Raw genomic sequence first — 24,350 nt, forward strand, 5'->3', positions numbered from 1 at the left:
TTATAAAAAGCAGGCTGACATGCAAAATGGGAAAGTGCAGCAAAACAACTATGCATCCTCAAGCAGAAATAATGAGGATAATGAGAGGTTGTTTGTTATGCAGCATGTCGTGAATGCCATGTCTGAAAATGTTGATGCAGCACAAAAAGATAATGTATGGTATGTGGATTCAGGCGCTTCGAACCACATGACGAGTCATGGGGAGTGGTTCAAGGAGATGAAAAACCCGGAAAGACCAGGTTTTGTGGAAACAGGGGATGACATTGCTCATCCAATTGCCCACGTTGGAGATGTGCCATTGTCTATGCAGGATGGCAAAGTGAAGTACCTTGCAGATGTACTTCATGTACCGAACATAACAAAGAATCTGGTTTCAGTTGGCCAGATGATTGAGCAGGGTTTGCAGGTTCGGTTTAACCCTGATGGGTGTTATGTTGAAGATTTTAAAGACAAGTGCAGGTTGGTTGCAAAAGGCAACAGAGTGGGCAGAATGTTTACGTTGAATGTAGACATGCCTGAAATAAGTGCTGCGATGTTTGCAAATGGTTCAGGAGTTGTTGCAGACACAGACATATGGCATAAAAGAATTGGACATGTAAATGTGCAGAGATTGAAGTCTATGCAGACAAAAGGAATTGTGACAGGGCTGCCAAAATTTAAAGTGGAAGGTATGCAGAAAATATGTGAAGCATGCCAATTTGGGAAGCAAACAAAGCATGTGTTTCCACATAATAGATATGTGAGCAGAAATGCACTAGATCTTATGCATTCAGATGTATGGGGTCCTATGAAGACCATATCTATGGGAGGCTGCAGGTATTATGTGACTTTCATTGATGACCACACAAGGAAAGTGTGGGTACATTTCATGAAAGAGAAGAGTGAGGTGTTCACTCACTTTCAGAATTTCAGAGTTTTGGTTGAAAAGCAAACAGGGAAATATGTAAAGTGCCTAAGGTCAGATGGAGGGGGAGAGTACTTCTCCAATGAGTTCTCTGAATTTTTGAAGAAGAATGGTATTCGGAGACAGTTTACATGCAAATACACTCCGCAGCAAAATGGAGTTGCTGAGCGGAAAAACAGGCACATTGCTGAGATTGCGCGAGCATTGATGGAAGAGAAGAATATGCCGTATTGCTATTGGGCTGAGGCTGTTTCTACAGCAGTATACATCATGAACAGGACTCCAACTGCAGCCATACATGATGTAACTCCAGAGGAGAGGTTTACTGGCAGAAAACCAGATTTGTCTCATCTGAAAGTTTTTGGATGCATTGCATATGTGCATGTGCCAGATGAGCTGAGAACTAAGCTGGATCCGAAAGCTAAAAAATGTGTGTTTATTGGATATTCCCTTGAGCAAAAGGGATACAAGTGTTATAACCCTGCTACACGTGAGTTGAGGGTAAGCAGGGATGTTGTCTTTGATGAGATGAGCAGCTAGTATGCTGCTGAAAAAGAAGCTGTTGGGGCTGATGTGAGTGGAAGTGTGGTTGCACAGAATGCAGGTCAGCAATCACAGTCTTTGAGTGGACCAGGAGAGTCCTCATCTAGTGGGTCTATTGATAGACCATGGAGTGGCAGGCTGCGTCATAATACCAACCCTGCAAATGTGATTAGTACATCACGTAAAAGAAAAGAGAAAGTGGTTGAGCCCCTTGGTATGCCTGACATTTCTGCAGGGCATTCTCATGTTGATGGAGAGTCTACTAGTGGCTCAGATATGAGCCTTGATGAGGAGCTTGGGATCCCAGCTATGAGAACACCTAGTGTAAAGAAGGCTATGGAAGCCATGAATGAGAAGCTGCGAAGATCTGGGAGAGTGAGAAATCCTGTGCAGAGATTTACCTATGATGGTTATGTGGCACATCACTATGCATATATGGCAAAGGTTGTGCAGGTTGTTGAGCCCACATGCATTGATGAGGCTATTGGAAATGTGTGTTGGGAGAAAGCTATGGATGAGGAGATGGATGCACTATATGGAAATGAAACTTGGGATTTAGTGCAACTGCCAGAAGGCAAGAAAGCCATTGGATGCAAGTGGGTGTACAAAGTTAAACATAACAGTGATGGAAGCATAAACAGGTACAAGGCTAGATTGGTAGCCAAAGGATATGCGCAGACATATGGGATTGATTATGAGGAAACTTTCAGCCCAGTTGCCAAGATGGCAACGATGAGAGTTGTGATAGCAATGGCTGCGTCAAAGCAATGGTCTTTACATCAGATGGATGTAAAGAATGCATTCTTGCATGGGGATTTGCAAGAAGAGGTGTATATGTTGCAGCCACCTGGTTATGAGGATGTGGGTCACCCCGAGCATGTTTGCAAGTTGAAGAAAGCCTTGTATGGCTTAAAGCAAGCACCAAGAGCATGGTCTAACAAGATTTCTGAATATCTTGTCACTATTGGCTTTCATGTAGCCAATGCAGATTTCTCATTGTATGTGAGACATGGTGATAGAGGGGTTGTGCTTGTTGTCATCTATGTAGATGACTTGATCATTACGGGGGACCATGATGCAGAGATCTTTGATGTAAAGATCTTGCTAAGATAGAAGTTTGAGATGAAGGATCTGGGGGAGCTCAGATATTTCTTGGGCATTGAGGTGATTAGGTCACCACATGGTATTGAATTACTGCAGAGACAGTATGGCTTGGACATGTTGTCCAAGTATGGTATGACAGGCTGTAAGCCTATTTCTGTGCCATTGGATCAGAATGGCAAGTTGAGTGCAGATTCAGGAGAGATCTTGGAGGATCCTACTATGTACAGGAGCATAGTAGGAAGTTTGATCTACATGACGATCACCAGACTAGATTTGAGCTATGCTGTTGGGTTGGTGAGTCAGTTTATGCAGGTTCCACGGAAACCGCATTTGGATGCTGTGAGACGCATACTGAGGTATGTGAAGTCTACTTTACATTGTGGACTATTCTATGAGACTAGGACAGAGATATGTGTACATGGGTACACAGATGCTGATTGGGCTGGTAGTATCTCAGACAGAAGATCTACCAGTGGATTCATGTTTTCTTTGGGGAGTGCTGCTGTGACTTGGAGAGCAGCAAGAAGCAGCCTACGGTTGCTCTATCGAGTACGGAGGCCGAGTACAGAGGAGCTGCTATGGCAGCATGTGAGGTAGCTTGGTTGAAAAAGCTACTTGCAGATTTGGGTCTATCAGTGGATAGACAAGTTGTCATTTTCTGTGACAACATTAGCAGTATACAGTTGGCTAGGAACTTAGTCTTTCATGCTCGTACAAAGCACATAGAGGTCCACTACCACTTCGTCAGAGAGAAGGTCTTGGCAGGAGACCTTGACCTTGTCTATGTCAGCACAGAGGATCAGGTAGCTGACATCTTCACCAAAACATTGGGTACAGAGAAGCTCCGCAGATTCAAGGCTTCGCTTGGTGTACATGAGATGGAGTTGAGCTCGAGGGGGAGTGTTGAGATATCGAGCTCTAGTGAGGCGGTGGACACTGATGACCCGCCTGGGGGATAGGCCCCGCACTTACACCACTGGCATGGTTGGTGAGATCTTGGGTGATATGCGGCCAGTGGGATGACAGGCTGTGTGACAGCCACTCTAGAGAGACTGGCATAGTTATAGCGCCAGCTCATTTAGTCGGGTTCACACTATAGAGAACCCGTGTATGTATTTGGTTGAGTACCTTTCATATTGTGTGTACTCTTATTCTTGTATATGGTGTGTTGAGTGTTGAGTAGAGAATAAGAAGATTTTCAGCCTCTCACCTTGTGTGTTCTCTATTAGGGTTTTGTGAGTGTGTGTGTGTGCTTGCAAGAGCTCAAGCTCTCCTCCCCCCTGCATCTTTTCACATGAGACATGAGAAGCAAAAACATTATGATGGGTGTTGTGAAATATGCAAGTGACGTGCATGGGCAATGGATGAAAGATGTGCCCATGTGTGTGCACTTCTCCAATTGGAAAACTTCTCCAACTCAATTGCTTTCTTCGACTCTCTTTCTCATTTCTTTGATGTTAACTTGACAACCTTTTTCTAGGTAAGTCAAGAGCATTAGATTGTTGGAGGCATGGTAGCATACTTGTGATGGCTTTGCCCACAGTTGTAAGAAACCTCTGTGGTGCAAAGGATATGGCATTGTCGAGCACTTGGGATAGAGGAAATGTGGGTCAAATGAGTGGTGTGTTTAAAGATAAGGCAACGATAGGTTCTTATTGATTGTAGAAAGGTCTAAACGATGGATCATACCATGGGCCAGGCTTGTGCCCCATGGACCGCCCATCCAGAAATGTACTTGGATGACTATCGATGGTGATGAGGTTTGATGTAGGTTCGTGGAAGATTAGTTCCTTGTGTCTCTTACATGAAGAGCCCATGGATATAGCATGCATGGGCATTAAGCAAAACGTAGGCTCGTGTAAAATCATCTTTTGGTGAAAACTCAACACTACTTTTTTTGACAATTTTCGTTATGCTTTCTTTGACTCTTACACATGGTTTAAAATAGGGAATTGGTGGTGGATGTGTAATGAGGTTGGCCAATAAGTCAGGTGTGACTGAGGTTTGGTTATGCTTGAGAATGGGAGAATTTAGGACACCTAGTCTGGTAGGAACATTGGTAAGCCATGTACTATGGGTGGCTTCTTAGGTATGGCCGAATAGATTCGGGTGCTTTTTTAGCCTCTTTTTGAAGTGTTGTTGGCTTTTCTAGTCTCAATGATTGCTTGAATAATGGAAAATGTCAGAAGGGAAACATTACAAAGCTGCCACTAGCATGGGGGTGAAATTTGGAATGGTTGGACCATACTGACTTTGGACATGTGGTGTTACCTTCATCTTTTGGGCCTCTTGACCTTGCTTGATAGCACAGATGTAGGCCAATTTGGTGCCTTAAAGGGATACGCAGAGCATGGTTGATTGAATGATCGATGTGTGTTAAGAACTACGATTGTGTACATGGATTTGACAGCTTCATGGCTTTGACGGCTCCATGGATGGCAAGCGGATGAGACCAAGCAAGAAAGAGACTCAATGAGAAGATAAGACAAGACAATAAGAGCAAAGGAAACCATGTAGAGTGTTGGTATGGGGCATTGATGTTGCATGCAAGAATGGCATTATTCAATGTCAAAGTGCCTTGATAAGGTGCAGTTGAGACCAATGGGTGTGATTGGTGGGAGGCATGGATGTTAGGATGGATGCCAGATGGACCACAAGGTAGGAAGGATGGTCAAGTAAGTGCCGGTGCAAATGGATGTAAGTGAGGAGGAGTGACTACACACCGAGACCTTGCAAGGGTTTGGCTAGATGTGGAAGATGATCTGGGTTTAGTGGTGGTGAGACGAGATTATGTTTTAGTTTTGTGGGTGGGCTAGCCATGGGGTTATCTAGGTGATATATCTGTAAACAATCTGAGTTGTACCAAATCTACCCTCGATGGTGAGGAGTGCTCTACCCACTCACTGGGGGAGCCAAAATAAGCAATAAAAGGAGTGTGAAGTGATTACCTGTTATCGAGAAGATATGGATATCTATGTTGTGTTGATCGGTGTTTGCCAGAATGCCGAGATCGACTAATAGAGGTATTCTTCTCGCCAATGGGCTCATAGCTTTTTTAGGTTTCAAGCAATGCATGGAATGAGCTGGTGGGTATGGTTTGTGTTGGTATATGCTCAAAGGAGAGCATCTTCACGCTGGTAGCTTGCATCAAGGTTAGTGTGTCGGTGACTTGATGTTAATCCCATTTTGGATTAACAAAGATGCTCCTCCAATTGAGGACATTAATAAGTGTCATGAAAAGGCACTATAGAAGTTGTATTGAGAATCTGGCCATCCAAGGCCTTAGTTAGTAAGTTTTGGGCACCCAAGTGTGAATAAGGGTCAGTTGTATATACGGCAATTCTCATATTGAAATGATACAATCCCCCTTTGTGCTATGAGAACTCTTGTACTTTGGGGAGAGAGAGAGAGAGAGAGAGAGAGAGAGAGAGAGTGTGTGTGAGAGAGAGAGAGAGAGTGTGTGTGTGTGCTCTAATACATGTGTCTCTTACCTTGAACATTAACTTTGGCTTCAAAAGAGGATTGCCCACATGAATGAACCCCTCGTACTCTGCAGAGCTAACAAAGAATCCAAGATGGTATCATTAGTAAATGCTTCAAGATTATCGTGCGGGATGGTGTGTCATACCTCTTGAGATTGCCGTGTTGGAGATGGGTGAGGTGCCAGTACCTCCTCGGGGGCGAGAGTTTTAGTGGGAAAATCTATCTCGGGAGGATATAAAGATGAGAAAATGCAGTCAGCTTGAGAGGTATTAGTAGGTGGCGTGTTAGGATATGGGTTAAGTAGCTGACTAGCGACATTAGAATAGAAAGGGTAAGTTGATTTTGAAAATGAAGAAGAAGATTCTTCTTGACCCTGACCTGTGCTAGAGGGGGTGGGTGGCTAGGCTTATGAGACTTAATAAAGTCTTGTAAGTTTGGAATTTCTTCGGCATTGATAGAGTGGGATATTCTATGTGGGTAGCATCAAAATTGTATTGCACATTGGTTAGCATGGCTTCTAAATGTTTGTAGATATTAGTGTAGAGTTTTAGAATTCCAAAAGGATGATATAGAGTGGACTCACATAGATTTAGATGTTGGTGAGTGTTATATACCTCTAGCCACCCATGACTTATAACCTATTGGTAATAACTATGTGCTACTACCTCATAATTGACAGGCGTCTCTGGAATGTCATCTAGGACAAACAAGTCTAATTTCGACACTATTGTCTCTGGAATGTCATCTAGGACAAACAGGTCTAATTTTTTGACATTGTTGTCCAGAATTTCTGAGTTTTGGAGAACGCAACACCAAACAAAGGCTTAGCACGATAAGATGTAGAGGGTAGAAAAAGATGTCTTGGGGATTAGTTAATACTAAGTCTCCCCTCAAAATTCCCATTATTATGGTGGGATCAGCATCTCTTTCACTATTTTGTTTGATTAATATTAGTTCTCCTAGGCCTATATCTTCAGATAGATTTATGTCATATTGAAGTAGAGAGAGTGTTAGTGTAGAAAAAAACAAAGAAAGAGTTTGAGGAGGGGCCCACGGAGTTACTAACAGATGTCCCAACTCAGAGGCACACTCAAGGAGGAGACGAAGATCATCACTAGGCTCTAGCTGCTCTGCTGACTTCTTTCTTGGATTGCTTAGCTGACGCTCTAATGCATGTAGGCGGGAGTCTATGTTGCTAAGGAGGTTTGAAATTAACGTTTCTATGACCATCCTTGCAACATCTAATTCTTTAAATCTTCTTTGGCCCGCCAAGCGATTGCTTCCCTTTCCTGAGCTTTGGTAATCTGTTGGAGTCTTTGGGCTGCCATCCTCTGAGTGTCTTGTAGTTGTTGGTGTAAGCTATATCACTGTCTCTTGGTGTGCCAACTCTTTTCTATGTGCTTCTGCTTGGCTTGCACTTATTGGTTTATTAAGAGCCCTAATCTTTTTTGCATGAACCTTGTTGGTTTGTCCCCTTTCATGTTGGTTTGTCCCCTTTCATGTTGTAGATGGTTTGCCCTCTCCTCCTCTGCTTTGAGCTGTGCTATTAGCTGCGTGATTTGGTATTGCAATGCTTCTTCCTTAGCCCTGGCATTTGTTTGGAACTCCTGTACTTGTTGTGCATGAAGTGTCATGAGTTCCTTTGTGTGTGTGGGTGACTTCTTTCTGGAGCTGTTCCTTTGCTTGTTCCAAGTTGGCGTTGAGGTCAACATTCTCCTTGATCCTTTGTACTATTGTTTGGCTTAAGACCATGTTATTTATTCTCTAGGGCGTTGTACCTTTTCTCTTGCTCCTCTGTAGCTTTCAAACTCTTCATGTGATGACATCTTTGGGTAGCCTCAGCTACCCAAGTTACTTTTCTCCTGCCCCTCTGTAGCTTTCAAACTCTTCATGTGATGACATCTTTGGGTAGCCTCAGCTACTTCCAAGTTTGCTTCTCTTTTTGATGATTCGAACTGTTTGTAGTATTGGCCACTGAGTGGGGTTTGGGTACCCATATTGCCGTATTGCCTTGATAGTATCCTTGTGCTTATAGTAAGTCCCTTTGAACCCATTGCTTACGGAATCCTTGAGGTCTCTTCGGATGCTTGGAGTCCTGCCAATCGGTCCGAGTCAACAAGGTCTGACTTTTAAACTGTTTGTAGGTTCTTCTTGGGGTCTTTATATCATTCATGGTGTCCTTCTTGTCTGGTTGATCTTTAAGTTGATTCTTGGGCACCCACTTCTGTGTACCCTTAGATGTTGGGTATTGTGTGGGCAAGCTTCGCGGAACGGATGCTGGTTCTGTTCTCTGAGGTGTTGCCACTGCACTTGTTGTTTGTTTATCGGTTATGATGTGCTTCCCTCTGTTTGTCAAGTTCCATAAGGGTATGGACATGACCTTCTCACCTATGCTTAGCAATGCTATTCTTTCTTCCCATTGGATATTGCATTTACTGGCAGCACAGATCGAGGATCATCCTAGAATCATCCCTTCTTCCATGGAACCTGTAGGCATGATAAACACCTTCTCGACCAAGGAATTGTTTCTGATGGAAATGTTTACATTTAAAAATCCTTCGGCTTTTGTGGTTATCAAGTGAACACTACGAACTTGTGCATCAGTGGATTCAAGGTGTGGTTTATCTAATGCTACCCAAGTTTCATCTGAGATCAAGTTATGACTTGATCCCATATCTATTAATGCAATGCTTGTTGCATGGCCTTTAGCTGTAGTAAGTCCCACCTTGAGTCGTGCTAGCTCAATGTTTAGTTCCCCTTCATCCAAAAGGGTCACAGAAGCCATGTTAACATGTATCAGTCTTTTGTGTAGTAATTGTTTAGCTTTGGTCTCCCTTAGCCTCTTCTTGTGCTTGCTAGATTTTTTCTTTTGCAAGCTATTTCTGTTGTTTTAAGAGATGTTCTTGCAAGAGTATCTCTTGGGTCAGTGGTCCAAAATATTTTTTTAATTTACTTCCATTGACATAACCCTCCATTTGGATGTCGTTAATTGTCTCAATTTGAAGAAACCCCTGAGGTGTGATTTTTGATACTCAAAACGGTCCCAGGCCTTGGTATTTGAGTTTCTTTTTCCTAGTGTTTCCCACACCATACATGAAGGACAAGGTCCCCCATTTCCAGTTCTTTTTGCTTAAGGTTTTTTTCAAAGCAATGTTTTTTGTAGAGTTTTTCGACCATGAGTCCACGTGATGCTATCAGTCTAGTCTCATCTAGTTTCTCCAAGTCAATTAGCCTTTCAGCTAATGCATTCTCCGTGAGACGCTCTTGTACGGCAATCCTTAAGCTTGGGACTAGATATTCCATGGGCATAACTGCTTCAACACCATAAGCTAGACAGAAGGGAGTATATCCCGTCACTATCTTATATGATGTGCGATAGGCCCAGAGGGTTGCTGTCAGCTTATGTTCCCAGTCTGTTTGATTTGTATCCAAGGTTTTTATTAAGATAGTACACAAAATCTTGTTTGTACTCTCTGCTTAACCATTGGCTTGTGGACAATAAGGTGATGATTTTCGATGGATCACTAAGAATCCTATAAGTAAATGATCAATCACCTCATTAATAAAATGTGAGCCGCGATCATTGACTAATTCTAACGGGCATCTGAACCTCGAGATAATTTGCTAGTATAAAAATTTTACTGTTGTTCGTGCATCGGCTCTCTTTGAGGAGGCTGTGACTTTTATCCATTTTGTGAAATAGTCAGTGGTTGGCCACGATCACATATCGGGCTTGGGATGGATGTGCCGCTAGACTGATAGGTCCCACAAAATCTATCCCCCATTTCTCGAATGGTTGTCTTACAATAATAGAGGTTAGCGGTATCTTGTCCTTTTGTTATGGGATAGAGAAACATTGACATTCTTCGCATCTGTTGACAAATTCTATGGCATCTTCGAATAACGTAGGCCACCATAGTCCTGCTTAAAGCACTTTTCGAGCTATGATTTCTCTAGAAAAATTCCCGCCTGCCATCCCTGAATGAGCTTCTTCCAATATGGTGAGATGAACTCATCCTCTCTAATGCATCTTCTGAGCACATTATCTTTTCCTAGCTTATATAGCTCTCCCAAAATCAGTTGATAAGGTGTAGCAAGCTTGATAAGCCGCCGCATTTTATCTTTGTTCAAAGGTATTTCTTGTGGGAAACCATAAGCTAGATACTCTGAGATTTCTTCACTCCATTCAGGTACCATGTCCAACTTGAATAAACAAGCATCAGGGAGATCATCTTCATCAACACTGGTTGTTGGTTCCCCATTTGGAATTCTTGACATGTGATCGGCTAACACATGTTGTGTTTCCTTTCATACCGTGACTGTAAAGTCGAATTTCAACAATAATAATAGCAACCATCGTGTGATTCTCCCCGTGGTGCAAGGTTTATTCACCAAGTATAGTAAGCTTGATTGTCCACGAAAAATACGAATTTGTTGGCCCCAAGAGGTAATGTCGATATTTCTTGATTGCATAAACCATTGCTAATCCTTCTCTCTCTGTGATGGTGTAGTTCACCTCTAATCATTTAACTGATGACTAGCAAAGCAGACGGGATAGTCCAATTTGAACTCACCAGATTGGGCTAGTACGTAACCAATAGAAAAATTTGATACATCAATATGCACGTGAAATATGAGATCCCAATTGGGGGGTCATAGAATTGGCATGCTTTGCCAACACTTGCTTCAGTCGATCATATGCTTCCTAACACTCCTCAGTCCACTCAAAGACAATGAGGAGCTTGTACAAGGGTCTGGCTATTTCAACATAAAAAAATATGAAGCGGCGATAATACCCCACATGGCCCATAAATCTTTGCACACCCTTGCAGTTGGTGGTAGGCGGTGGCAGCTCTAATATCAACTTGACCTTGCTATCGTTTATGAATATACCATTCTTTGAGATAATGTGTCCCAATATCACATCATGCTTGACCCAAAACTGACACTTCAAGGGGTTCAGGGATATACGATATAATCGACATCGCTTGAACACTTTCCTCAAGCAGGCCAGATGGTCTGCCCATCGGGAGTGTGCACACAGATCGTCAATGAATACCTCCAACCACTTTTTGCAAAGTAGTCCGTTGAAAGGTTGCTAGGGCGTTTGTGAGGCCGAATGGCATAATCTTGTATGCAAATGTCCCCCACATTGTATTGAAAGCTGTCTTGTGCACTGGTCCTCTGGTGCTATGGACACCTGATTGTAACTGGAGAATCCATCCAAGAAGCTGTAAAAGCTTCTCTCCCAGTCACTCTTTCCAAAACATGTTTTGTATAAGGCAGTGGATAATGGTCTTTCCTAGTGGCTACGTTAACCTTTTTAAGATCAACACATACCCTAAGTTTTCCATTCTTTTTTGGCACTATCACAATTGGTGACAACCAATCCATATGTTTGATTTCATAGATGAAATCCATAGCAATGAGCTTGTCAATTTCCTCCTTTACAATTGCTACATACTTAGGATTCATCTGGTATGGTTTTTGCTTGGTTGGTCTCGACCCTTTCATGATTGGAATCGTATGCTATACTACCTCAGGTGGTACCCCCTTAATCTCTTTGTAATTCCATGTGAAACAATCCTTAAATTCCTTAAGGAGAGCAATGAGCTCATCTTCTTCAGCAGCCGAAGTCAAGTCCTTAGCAATGTATACGGGTCGAGCTTCTTCCCCCCTGGTCCCATAATATCCACTTCCTTGACTTCTTGTCGGGCCATCATATGATGTGGACAGCCCATCCTCTTTCACCCTTGTAGCCATCGGTCGAACCACTTTCCGTTCGCCAACAGGATAGGTTTTGAAGTGGTCAAGTATTGAGAGCAAGTCTGGTTTGTCCTCACTTTCACTTTTGGTTTTAATGATCTTTCTAGCCTCACGTTCTACTTCTTCCAGGGCTTTATTGTGTTTTTGGCTCTTGAAGGACAATTTTCTCTTTGTGCCTTCCCTCCACAATGATATCTTACTCAACTCCTCACCCCAATCCTTTAAGAACTCATCGTGTACCTTAGTGGCCTCAAGGTATCTCAGCCACTAGGCATCTGTGGGTTTTCTTTGTAATAGGGCATTTCGTCAGGCTATATATCGTTTCTGTTTTCACCACCATCTAAGGCGTTGAGCACTGGTATGGCTTTATGCTATGGTACCTTCTTTACTCGATGTCTTCTCTTCTGATTCCTCATTAATGGTCCACCAACTAACCATACAAATAGAGGTCGTGGTTGGGGACGGTTCTAGATTCCACATAGTGGGTCCCCCTGGGTTACATCACATCAATGGTGGCCAATGTTGAAATATACAAGTGAATGGGTGTGTACGGGAACAAGCCCTTAGCAAGAGGCTGTAAAAGAGAGTCTATAAATGAATGGGTAGTAGTGAAAAGGTGAGTGGAATCTACTGGGAGAGAATAAAGGGTAGCATGAGAAGTTCTAGGATGTGTGGAGATATTCTGGAAAAAGTGAAGAGGTGGAGAGAATCAAGCAAAAGAGGTGGAGTGAATCAAGGAGAGATCAGTGGGATTAGATGCTTGGCATCTTGTGGATGTAAACTCTATAAATTGAGGCATTGGCCTCATGTGAGTATTTGCTAGTTTTTGAGTATCCATGCCTAGATTAAGCTATCAGCTCACTAATCTTGTCTTAATCATCATTTAATCACTTTACTAATGATGTTGATTTTCTTGCATTGATCTACCATAGCTCATCACTTTACTTGCATTTTAACATGGTATCAGAGCCAAGCTTAGGATTACTCTAATTTTTTAGCCTAATTATCTTACTAATTAGCCTATTAATCATAATTAGGAGATAATCAAATTTTTAGTCAATTTTCAACTAGCTTCTGTACCCCAGCTAGTGGAGGGGCTTGATCTCTCTCCAGGCTTAACATTAGGGAATAGCCTCTTAGCCCCACCTAGCCAGGCTGCCCACACACCGGCTCATCAAGACAAAATGCCAAACCGCCCAATGAGAGCTGTAGAAAATCAGTGAATTCGCCGCGGTGCTTCATTTCTGAAGAAAATCTCAGATCTACACTTACACAGAAGCAATTGATCTAATTCCTCTTGGCCCCAAGGGTGTTTTCAAGGGTGCTCTACATGTTGATGATGTCAGATTTGTGAAATTCCTCAAGGAGAAGTGGCATCAAGCTCTGCATCAAATCGACAACAAGTGACCTTGGTAAAACAGAGATTAAGCATTCAATGTTTGGTCAAATCTTTTGTTTCTTGGCTTGATCCTCTACTAGACTAACTGCTATTGATGCCTCTGAAAGGAGTTGAGCTCATTTGAACTCTAAGGCCTCAGATCTGGCCTCCCCGCACACTCTATTTTTTGCACACAAAATAGGGGATTATTTTACTTAAATCAATGAATTAATTAGCACTAATCATTATATTTTGGTGCAATTGAGGTTCAAATTTACCATTAGGTATCTGATACAGATCCCTATCACTTCAGTGAATTAATTAGCACTAATCATTATATTTTGGTGTAATTGAGGTTCAAATTTACCATTAGGTATCTGATACAGATCCCTATCACTTCAGATTGCAATTCGGAGATGGTTTGATACTCCAACCATTCAGTACAAATTTGTTACCCTTGGCTTATGTAATTTTTGGTGATTTTATGCTGATAAACCTATTGTAATCATCACTTAAACACCAGATTTGAGTTGTAAAAGGGTAGACACTACCCTTGAATCTTGAATTGGATCAAGAGGTAAGACCCCCTTCACATTATCATAAGCACAGCACAAGAAATAACTAAATTTAATGGGGAGCAGTTTTATACATGGCAAACAAAAATCATGTGTTTGCTCATGAGGAAAACTCTGTGGGGGCTAGTTGAGGGAAGAGGTGAATGCCCAAAGGTGATTGGGGAAAATGAGTGGAAGAGTAGGACTGAGAAAGCATTAGGACTCATTGCACTCAGTTTAAATGATGAAATCATTCACCACTTCACAGGGATACAATGGGCAAAAGATGCATGGGATGAACTCAATAAATTATTTGGCACTCAAGCAAAAAATTTCGCAAAAAATTCAAAGATAAATCTACTAATGCAATTCTACAAACTTGATATGAAGGAAAGTGAACTTTTAAGCACACACACTTGAACAAATACAAAAGCATTAAGCAACACCACCATTGGTAAGAAGGTAAAAGATGATGAGGCACTAGCAGTGCTTCTGAAGAGTGTGGACAAAGGTGAATATGAAAACATTGTGGCAACCTTAAAGAATATACCTAAATTGAAGCTGCATGAGATAGAAGGAGCTCTACTAGAGCAAGAGACCAAGGTCAAAGAGAAGAAAGGGGTGGACCTAATAGCTAGAGAGGAAAAAGCATTCTTCACCCGAGGAGGATTCTCATGAGGATGAGGACGAGGAAGAGGCAGGGGAGGAGGAAGGACCTCGACGTTCACTTGCCACAACTATGGGAAGCCAAGACACATGATGGCAAGAGACTGCTACGGCAAACCCAGTGAAGAAGGAATGACATCAGCAAAATTCATGGAGACTCCTAAGGAAGTGGAGTCAGATCATCTTTTCTGAGAGAGAAAGAGAGAGAAACCCCACAACCCAATGTAACCTGCCCCAATAGAGTAAAACCACTTTTGAGCCACCGATGATGTAGGCCATGTGGTAGATGTATGTGTGAGCACTTTAATCAAGGTCACGGGCACTTGTAGTAGCCTTGGACACATAGAGAGAGAGTTTGTCAAGGACTATGAGTTAGGGACTTGAGGCACTGGTCGCGGGCTACCAAGTAAGAGGGAAACTTGGTATAAGGTCCAGGTGTGCTAGGATTATTACTTGAGTGAAGGTGTTGAAATATACAAGTGAATGGGTGTGTGCAAGAACAAGCCCTTAGCAAGAGGTTGTAAAAAGAGAGTCTGTAAATGAATGGGTAGCAGTGAAAAGGTGAGTGGAATCTACTGGAAGAGAATAAAGGGTAGCATGAGAAGTTCTAGGATGTGTGGAGATATTTTGGGAAAAGTGAAGAGGCGGAGAGAATCAAGCAAAAAAGGTGGAGTGAATCAAGGAGAGATCAGTGGGATTAGATGCTTGGCATCTTGTGGATGTAAACTCTATAAATTGAGACATTGGCCTAATGAGTATTTGTTAGTTTTTGAGTATCCATGCCTACATTAAGCTATCAATTAATTGCTCACTAATCTTATCTTAATCATCATCTAATCACTTTGCAAATGATGTTGATTCTTGCATTTGATCCACCATAGCTCATCACTTTGCTTGCATTTTAACACAGCCAACACATGCATCCAGTTTTCACTGAAGTCCGGAGGAGGAAGTGACGCATACATTTCCATTTCCTCTTTATCCTTGGGATCTCCCACCGAGGGCTAGCATAACTGTATAGAGGTGGTCCGTTCTGTTGTGACCGCATCATTACCGAACAATTGTCCCTCCATGGGGTGTGCTTTCTATGTTCTCAGATCAATCTTTAAGATTTGTGAATCCCTATATACACATGATCCAAGGCCCAATCATGCACCAATTCGGATTCCCTCATGAAGGGTCTCCCCAATATTATGTCATATAAATCAGGTTGGCGCATAGGAAGTCCATGACCACAAATGTATGATGGTAGCGAAACATTAAGAGTTTTAATTTAACATTCTCCAGAAGCCCAATGGGCCTCAAAGACATTCCGTCAGCCATTTTAACGATTAGATTTGCTTTTTTTAGATCAGGTTTCTCCCAATTTTTTTAGCAACGTTTTGTGATGATGCTAACCCCCGCCCCACCATCCAGGATAGCCAGTGCTTGGTACCCATTATGATGAATCGAGATTGTAGCATTTGTGCCGTCGCTTTCATAGTAGCATCCAAGTTAATTAACTGGTATCTTAATAACTCGGGTTTTCCTCGTATGTCTCAAGGTTCTTTCTGCCAGAGGTGGCAGAGCCTCATCTATAGTTTCATTTGGCTTTAGTATGCCCTCTACCCATTCTTTTACGTCCGTCCATAGGGTTGGTGAATTGTGTAACAGTTGCCCTAATGGCATTTGTACAGGCGTGGAGGACAGCACAGCCATGAGACTTCCTATGTCCCTGGGTTATTTGGAGATAGAGGGTTCTTCCCATGTATGTGTCTCATATTCCTCCATAGGCAAGGAATGGATGGACTCCCCCAACCCATTTTCCTCAAACATTATGGACAGTGTGTTTGCTTGGGACTCCTCTTCTGTTTCTTCCCGAATTGGGGTTGGCACATCCAATTCCCTATCCCGGGTTGGCTTGTTTCATGGATAAACTGTATCCCTTACCCGATTGGCCCTTAGCTTTGATTGATGAAGTCGTTTGGCACTCTTTGACTAAGGCCCTGGCACCTTTGAGCTTTCTTATTTCCTTGTCAACATTGGGGTATTCACCGACCCCCTTAGGAGTTGTTGGTTGCTCTCTTTGCTCTTCTTGGTCCTCGACCCTCTATGATTGATCCTTTGATCCCCCTCTTTCTTTGGTTGGGTGGATCTAGTGTCAATCGTATCTTCTTCAAATCCATCTTGGATTGTGACTCTTGTGTCACCCTTACCCATTTTTTTCACTCTTCTCCTATGGCCAGTTCTGGAAATAGTCGCATCCGCTCGGTTCCTTCCCTTGTCTCCTAATTGAGCTTGAGCTCTTGTTAGGACATTGAGTGGTGTGATATTCCCAGGCTGTGCACTAATGGCCTGGATGGTGGCTTGATTGGCAGTAGAAGTTGAGCCACTTGCACAGTATGGACAATCCTTGATTAAATGATCAATTCCTCATTTAGTACAAGTGAGCACTGGCATGTTATTGGGCGGAACCACCACTTGTTGGGGTTGGTGTGTATGAACCATATTCTTGTTTGGGCACTTAGCAACTCGATGCAACCCTTCCCAGCCCAAGCATTGTAGCAATTCTCTTCTCAAGTTCGAATTCATGTCCTTTCGCTTCCATTATACCGTGGTTTGAAACACAGGTACTGGCGTGTTGTTCTATAGAATGTAATATTCCAGCGTGACCTTCGTCGTTTCTTCGTAGTAGTAATCTCTGCTAAGTTCTACTTCCTACACCATATCAACCTCTTCTGGCAGCTCTTCAATCAATACTTGATTGATTTTAGCCTGTGGTGGTTGTGGTGGTAGAGCTGGTGGTGGGGTGGCAAAGGTAAAGCGTCTTGTACCCGAAATATCTCCCTAGGAAAGTAGGGAGAGTTGGGTTGTCCAGCAGTAAGGGTGATCTATATAGGTGGCACAGGTAAAGCCAATGGGACTCTAAGTGCTGGTAGCTATGCAACATTTTGAAATCTTGGATATCTACATATTGAAGTGTCATGATTTCCTAATTTTACACAGTGAGCACAATAGAGTAATGGCCTTGCTCTTAACTGTGGACACTAAGTGGTAGTGTGATTTAATCTACGCATGGAGCACCACACCAATTCCCTGCGAGGTTAAAGATGATTATGCCCATGCCCAGATGTTTCTCTTCCCTCTTTTACTTTCAATTTCTCTAATATGGCATTACTAAGCTCATCCACCATCATGTTTCTGACTTGCTTGCTTTGAGTTCCAATTTCTTGGTGGCTTAAAACACGTGAAGTCGTAGTTGCTGAAGATGTTTTAACATCTTCCGATTGCGACAATTCCAACATATTATCTTCATATTCGATTGCCAGTTTGCAACATCATGCATCAAGAGTAGCAGGTCGGGCTAGTACCAAGTAATCATGTATTTTGTGGTCTCTAACCCCTCTCCGGAAGCAAGGCAATAACTGATCATCAATTAACCTCTCCCAAATTTTACACCTTGAATTTAAGTGCTTAAGAACGAGACACATAGTCTCTCATCGACTCAACTTCCTTTTGTTTAATATTATGTAACTGTGCCACAGGGCTCCATCTGTCACCGCTTTGGGAAAAATTGGGCACAAAAACATTCTTGAGTCTTGTGAAGTTAACCTTATCCTCAAGCCGAGTGAAGGTGTAATCGAAAGCCTTCGATCGCTGTCTAACACCGAGGCGACTCAGCCGACTGCGGATAGATGATATCCGTGAAGCCCGAATCGGCATGGTAGGTCTCCTCTGTGGTGTGCTCGAGCGAGGTCGGTGCTCAGTGCCCTTCGGACTGCGGACGAATGCCAAGGGACTGCCAGGGTCTCCCGGGAAGGCGAGGCGGGTGGGGGGGGAGGAGGGGGGGCGAGGGGGGTGGAGAGGGAGCCGCTGCCGCAACCGGAGCGGGGACGGGAGGAGGTGAAGGTGGAAGCGAGGCGGTGGGAGGGGATGGGGGTGGGGGGGGAGAAGGAGGGGGTGCTGGCATCTCCTGGTCCTCAGTCGTCACTGCAGGTGTCTCCTCCTGGAGAGGGGAGCGAAACTGTTCCTCACGGGAACCTAGTGAGGCTGAGACTGTGGCTGCTCCTCTGCAGCGGTCTCTGTGCGTGCTGCTGTGGCTGTCTCCCTCGGCGGCGCCCCTATCCAGGCTGCCACTCCGAAGTCTCTATGGCCTGAGCAGGTATCCCGGAGGCAGCCTGCCGTGCCGCATCTGTGGGTGGGCCATCAGGGGCCTGCCTGCTGTGGTGAGGGTCGAGGTCTCCTGCGAGGGCAGGCCTTGGCCAAATGGCCGACCTGCCTGCATATGAAGCACTGGTTCGAGAGCCCCGAAAACTCCACTCTCTGATCAATCCATCCCCCCCTATCCTAGGTAGTTGAATGACCTTAGGAAGGGAGGAGATGTCAGACACCAAAACTCTGACGGAGGGTAGCCCAGCTGCTCTGGCCACCACTGAAGCTGCTGTGGGGCCAGTCTCGAGTACCGAGCCCACCAATGCTCCTAGCCGAGAGAGGAGCGGAAGAGAGGGCCCCCATGAGCCAGCGCCCATCCGAGTTCATGTAGTGATACCTCCGGCCCACGGGGAGGAGGCACTTGATTCAGCGGTGGCCTTCTCGTTCCCTCTATGTGGCCCTTGTGACCGGGAGTGGACTCTAGAGCTCGCTCTTAGCACTTTGAAGACTCAGGCAGTTGAGTTTTCTCATCATGTGAGTGACCTGGAGGTGACAGATGTGATAGGCCAACTCTGGGAGCTGGCTCATTTTTTCTTGGATCCCGGGAGTGTGGATGCCTCAGGGATTCATCATTTGTTCGTGCGTATAGTGGCAGACTTAGCACGCGACCCTGGATATGTATGTATACACGAGGTTGCACTGTCAGAGCAGGAGGCAGTCGCCACCCATGGGTCACAGCCACTGGCGCCTGCTCCGTGATTCTTGCAGTACATCCGGGTGGGCAGATTCGCAGCCGCTCGGATGGGGACTACTCTCCATCCAAGCCGCTTGCGAAGGCTCGCCGCACGGCTGAGACAACATCCACCTCAGCAAGTCACCCATGAGGATCATCTCATGGAATGTACAGGGCCTGGGCGGAGCACATTTTATACGCTATCGAGGTTGCTTGAGGCAGGAGCTTCAGAGATGCCTGGTTGGTGGCAGCATTGATATTTTGATGATGCAGGAGCACCACTTGGGTGAGAGCAGGATCCGGAGATATGGTTCGGTGATGCCTGGTAGATGGGATACCTTTTGGTCTGCAGGGTTTGGTCCTTTGGGTGGACAGGGAGGAGTTTGCATGGTCATTGCAGATCTATGGCGGCAGGCCATTGTGGATCGAGGGATCATTGTGCCTGGCAGAGCACAGTATATCATTCTGAGGATGCATGATGAGCTAGTGGACGTGCTCAACGTCTATGCGCCTAATCATGCTAGTGCCAGAGCAGAGTTCTGGACCCAGGTTATGGATGCATTGCCAGAGGCCGCACATTGGTGTGTCGGGGGAGACTTCAACATGCTTGAGGACCCGGCCGATAGGGTGGGAGGCAGTCATGTTACAGTGCACGGCATGGAGCTTGCAGCTTGGGACCGGTTTTGCATGACACTGAGGATCACTAATGCATGGCAGCATGGGGCCTTTTCCCGCTCTCAGGACAGTCTTAGTTTCTCTCGGTCGGATCGCCAACAGGGAGGGACTAATCTATCTCGGATTGATCACTTTTATGTGGGCGACTGGTTAGGGGAGCGAGGGGGCTCCGTCGGCATTCTCGCTGGCACCTCATTTTCAGATCATGCGCCAGTTATCCTGACATTGGAGGAGAGGACACGGGAGCCCAGCTTGCAGTTGAGGATCCCAGAGAGGGTACTTACAGATCCCAGTCTCGCTGAGGACATTGAGAGGATCTGGCATGATAGTCAGTGTTTTGACCAGGATGCAGCAGGCCACAGTGCGCCCCACGGACTCATCGAGCTTAGCTCTTTTCTGCACGCTGCAGCTTTGACACGGCTGGGAGAGATTCGCGAGTGGGAGCATCGGCGGTTGAGACGCAGCCTTGCCTCGCTACAGTGCCTTCAGGAGTAGCAGCCTGCATGTGAGTGGTTGGCGTCACAGCTGAGCCAGGCACGCCAGGAGGTTAGAGAGGCCGAGGAGCAGAGACATGAGTTTTACTATCGTCGTTAAGCCTCTCAGTGGACGCAGCTTGGTGATAGAGTGACTGGGGAGTTTTTTGAGATCACTGGACCCCGCCATGCTCGGGCAGGAGTCCGTCAGCTTGGTAGATCGGATGGTTCGGTAGCTACTGAGCCCGGGGAGATCAGAGCCATTGCCACTGCATTTTATAGAGACCTGCTTTCAGTGGAGCCAGCCACTGAGGATAGAGATGCTTGCAGACAGACTGTATAAGCCCACGTGCAGAGGAGGGTCACAGATCGTATGCGTTCAGTTCTTGGTGCACCTCTTTCAGAGATTGAGCTGGCCGAGGCCTTGAGGGTCCTGCCACGACATAGTTGCCCAGGGGAGGACGGACTGACGCCGGCCTTTTTTATGCGCTATTGGGACCTATTGGGGCCAGGCCTCCGCAGGGGCTTTCAGCATGTTTTGGATACTGGGGTGATGCCGCAGAGTTTTTCAGAGGGCTTGATTTATCTTATCCCCAAGAGGGAGGGAGTATCAGATGATATTCGGCATTGGAGGCCTTTTACGATCAAGGACTTGGTCGTGATGCTTCTCGATTTTGAGAAGGCATACGATAGAGTTGATTGGGGTTTCTTAGAGGGCACTATGCTTTGCTTGGGCTTTGAGCCAGGATGGATCAGAGGGGTGGCGGCTCTGTATTCCACAGCTCGCAGCCGAGTGTTAATTGTAGGAGGACGGGAGCCGAGTTTTGAGCTGACCAGATCAGTCCGTCAGGGGTGTCCCCTCGCCCCTTTTCTTTTTCTCTTCTTTGCGGAGGCTATGAGCATGTATTTGACAGCAGAGGAGGTTGGTTTGAGAGGACTCCAGCTCCCAGTCCGGGGGGAGGACCTGCTTGATGCTGAGTTTGCAGACGACACGGGCTTATTTTTGCATGGCCAAGAGGCCAATCTTCTTCGGGCAGAGCAGTCGCTCCAGGTTTTTAGTGCAGCTTCGGGAGCATTGATCAATTGGCACAAGACAGTGGCCTTTTGGATCAGTAGTTCTCCCACTCCGGCATGGAGCCCGGATCCCGGTTTTAGATGGATTCCTCCAGGCACAACAGTGCGGTATTTGGGATGCTAGATTGGCCTGGATTTGTCACCTGAGCAGCAGATTGCCCCGCTTCTTCTGAGCATTCGAAAGAAGCTTTTGTATTGGAGTACAGCTCGACTATCCTTGGCCAGGAGGGTGGTGGTGGCAAATCAGGTGCTGTTAGCGACCATGTGGTACATTACGTCTTGCTGGATCTTCTCGAGCTCTTGCATCAGCCAGGTACAGAGGCTGATCAGGAACTTTTTGTGCTCTGGGCAGGACGGTCAGCCAGCTCGGGCAAAGGTTGCATGGGCAGTTATTACACTTCCGCTGGCTCAGGGAGGTTTGGGTATTATAGATCCAGTCGATCAGAGTAGAGCCTTATTGGGGAAGCTTATTGTTCGGGGGTTGCTTCTAGGCACTGAGCCTTGGAAAGAGCTCCTCTTGCAGCGGCTGCAGGCTCGGGCGTCCCCAACAGGGGGCACTTGGGCACCAGAGATTCGCTGGATCTTCATAGAGATGAGGAGGACATGCCTCAGGATGGGAGGACAGATTTGCTTTGAGTATCCTGAGATCTTGGGAGCTGCTGAGACCGGGGCTCTCTCAGAGACCTCCTTCTTGTGTTGAGGAGCGGGCCAGACAGCCGCTCATCTGGAGCCCTGTGGTTCGCACAGAGCAGGGTCATATGCTGGGTTCTCGGCCTCGTCTAGCCTGGGGGCCTTTAGCGACAGGCCCAGCTCGTAGCTTTGGAGACTGGCAGGCCTTCTGCAGTCTCCCAGAGGAGATTCAGGTGGAGAGGCTGAGTCACTTCAGAGGGGGGTTGATTATGAGGGATGATATCCAGGAGGCACTCACAGAGGAGTGGTTCACGCCTCTCGAGCCAGTGGCCCCACGGTGGATGGGAGCCTTTACTCAGTTGGAGATCCTGATTGCGGTCAGAGCTTGCACTGAGGATAGCAGTTGCCTCTACTATGAGATTCAGGATGAGGGCAGACTCCAGCGAGTGGAGGTGGAGTCGCCTTTGGTTGTAGAGTGCACTTTTTAGAGGATTCGGGTAGTGGCCGCCGCTTCTCGGAAGTGGCATATTGACCCCGACCCTGCTGATGTACTCTCGGATTGGCGCATATGGGCATATGCAGCGCGCCCCTTGGCCCGACTACAGTGGGACCCCGGGGAGTACGAGTGGCATGATCCTTATGCATCCCTTGAGGCCACAAAGATTACCTTTTTCCAGTATACTGTTCGGCTGGGACGGCATATTTTGACGGCGAGGAGGACGGTCTCTCCAACGGCAGCGGGGCATTGGCGGCTAACAGGGACTTTCACAGGAGTTCCTGGAGGATTTTTGGGCTCGGCTCTGGGCTAGTCGACAGGCCCGCAGGATCTCGACTTTTCAGTGGTGGCTGGTCGCCCCCATAGGGGCTCAGCAGTTGGCACTTGGCTTGTTTACAGCGGTCTTCCGGTAGCCTGCGTCCGATGTGGCCACCCTCTGGAGACACAGAGACATTGCCTTTGGGATTGCCCTCAGGCGCAGCAGATTTGGCTGCGGATGCTGCGTATTATGGCTCCCCTCTCTCCAGAGGGTATGTTTACGTGGGGTGCCGCTGCTTGGTCGACTTCGTCAGGGCCTGCTACCTATGGGCTATGAGATGGAGCAGGGCAGTCAGGCCATCAGATTTATTATGGGCCAGCCTCGCCTGGTTCCGGCACCGGATTTCTCGTTCGCCAGCTGGACACAGGAGAGGGATTTACGATGGGAGCTCCTCAGTAGCCTCACCATCTGGTTCACCTGGAGGGCCCGTTGCTTTATGGCCTTTGAGGGGAGATTGGTGCCACCAGCAGAGACAGTACGGGGGATTTGGCAGGAGTTGATCCACACCCTGCGAGGACAGTACGACCGCATGACTCGGACGAGGCGATCTTACGGCGCGCCAGGCCTTTCACACCACTTGGCGCTGTGGCCCCTTCTACACCTTACACACAGGATCCCCCCGTTGGCACTACAGGCCACCGGTTTGGCTTTTTCCCCCCCCCTATTGTATGATTTAGCCTCTCAGTCCTTTGTATTGATGCTTGCATTTTGCAGCACCCAGGGAGAGTCTCTCGAGATGCCATGCTGTATTCACTGCTCTGTCTCTCTTATGAGCAGGAGAGATCTTTTGTAGCCCTACGGGCGTTTTTTATATAACTAATGAAAGGATCTTTTCTTGAAAAAAAAAAACAAGAAGTATATGTTGGCAAATAGCTGGTGGTGGTGACTAACATATATTATACACATTTTAAATAAGTACTTAATAAATATACTCTTGAATTGTAATATTGGCATGAAAGATTTATATAAAAATATAAATTATGTAATCTGAAAAAAAAAGATTTATATAAATGAATGTTCAACTTTATATTCTATGTATATATTCTAATGCAAGAAAAAAAAAAGGAAAAGGCCATACTGAGCACATAAAAATATTCAGGCATGATTGGGGATCATGTTATTCAAATTCAATGTGGGGAATTAGCCAATGAAAATAATCAATGGTACTTCATGCCTAGAGGTTATCAATGGAGGCGTAAATGCTGACATTGTGAGAAAGAAGAGATGAGAGAAGAGACAATGTACTCAAGAACTCATCAATGAACCACTAGCCAACTTGATTAGAAATGAACTACAATGCCTCATATATATAGGCACAAGATGAACAAATCTCTAGAAAAGTTCCTCCACCCAAAAATGTGTAAATAGGAAAAAATAGAAATGAATGCTATAAATCCCAAAAATTCCTAGAGGCTAAAGAG

The sequence above is a fragment of the Cibotium barometz genome, chromosome 23, assembly GCF_041138505.1.
Source record: "Cibotium barometz isolate CiBa-2024 chromosome 23, ASM4113850v1, whole genome shotgun sequence".
Classification (NCBI taxonomy): Eukaryota; Viridiplantae; Streptophyta; class Polypodiopsida; order Cyatheales; family Cibotiaceae; genus Cibotium; species Cibotium barometz.